General features: G+C 34.2%; 1 non-coding gene across 1 annotated transcript; it reads right to left on the bottom strand.

Annotated features, from left to right (window-relative positions):
• Window positions 1-850: 850 nt before the first annotated feature.
• Window positions 851-976, bottom strand: LOC132225395 (small nucleolar RNA SNORA25). Its single transcript, XR_009450908.1, has one exon. It is a non-coding gene; the product is annotated as a small nucleolar RNA SNORA25 (small nucleolar RNA).

The following is a 976-nucleotide window of genomic DNA, read 5'->3' as shown; positions in this document are numbered from 1 at the left end:
GGTTGTAGGAGATGAGAAGAAGGAAATAGAAAACCACAATCCTTTCAGGTGTTTGTGAGACAAAGGGTTTCATGCTTAGTTTTGAGACACACTGAATTCTTTATCCTTTCTTGGAGATAATGAAGTTGGTCACTATTGCAATTGTTCTGGCAAAAGGCCTTCATAGACTTCCATATTACATAGAAATGAATTTCTCTCACCTTTAGCTTATTTTAGCTTCTTGCTGCATGGAGCACTATCAATTATTGTCTTTTTCTCCTCACCACTCCAACTATGCCTTTAAAATATATCTTCATTGTTTTTTCCCCTTCTGTTTGCTAAATAAATGTATGTTAATATAGACTGTTCAAACATTACATAAAATTTAAAATACGGAGAGTCCTCTATTGTACTATATCTTAAAGACACACAGTTAATCCTTTTGTATATGTTCTTATATATACAATATGCTTCTTCCTCTCATCTTTCTCCTTCTATTGTTAAACAAAAAATAGAATTACAATATATCTCTAGATTGCAATTTGCTTATTTCACCTAACATGATCAAGGTGAAATATTGATCCATATTGGTACATGAAGAACCAGCTCCAAAATTTTAAAATTAGTATTTCATTATTTGGATAAGGGTCATGCCCCTCCATGGACAGTCCTCCAACTATGCTTGCCACTTTAGAAATCAATTCCTGCTCTTGATGTATATCAAAGTATAGCTTGGAACTTTGGGGGTGGGGGAATTCTCTATGAAGACTGGCTACCATCAAACTGGCAGCATTCTTTTAGTTGTATCTTAGGCTTGTGGTGACTCTGTTCAACTTTATTTATTAAAGTGATCCTATCTATTTTCTTTTTTTCTTATGTCTCCTTAGTAAAACACAGCACTATTAATTGCCTGTTACATCCAATGGAGAACTTCAATGTTCAGTCATAGCATTAAGATCTCCTGGTTTTAGTTCCACAAGCTCTCTTTGAATGACCT

This window comes from Myotis daubentonii, chromosome X (genome assembly GCF_963259705.1).
Source record: "Myotis daubentonii chromosome X, mMyoDau2.1, whole genome shotgun sequence".
Classification (NCBI taxonomy): Eukaryota; Metazoa; Chordata; class Mammalia; order Chiroptera; family Vespertilionidae; genus Myotis; species Myotis daubentonii.
Note: the sequence above shows the minus strand (reverse complement) of the source record. Positions and strands in the feature narration are given on the sequence as shown.